Raw genomic sequence first — 456 nt, forward strand, 5'->3', positions numbered from 1 at the left:
GACGGTTAGCCGGGCCACCGATTTCTAATCACATTACTCCTTTTTAGAGCAAAATAGCCCAAGGAATAGTCGTTTTTTTATGTTTAAATAAAGGATAAATAAGATAGCAAACCATAAGGCTTCTTTAAATTGTAGAATGGAAAATTTTAATAACAACTTAGTGAGACAAACGTCTCTCCACTTCTTGTTGTTGTTGTTATTTTTTTTCGCCTGACATATTCTAAACTTAGTCCAAGCCGGGCTGGCTCACCTCATGTAATACCGGGCTGAAAGACATCCCGGCAAACCTGACCAGCCCGGCTAATGTAATCGGCCCCTGAGGGGCCCCTGAGGGGCCGATTACGTCATAGTGAACCGGGTGAACTCGTTTAACCGAGATCCCGGCACGTCTGAGAAAAACACCAAAACTCAAGTTTGCGATTACATTGAAAAACCTCAGCCTGGTTAGCCGAGATC

Source organism: Montipora capricornis, chromosome 2, assembly GCF_036669925.1.
Source record: "Montipora capricornis isolate CH-2021 chromosome 2, ASM3666992v2, whole genome shotgun sequence".
NCBI lineage: Eukaryota > Metazoa > Cnidaria > Anthozoa > Scleractinia > Acroporidae > Montipora > Montipora capricornis.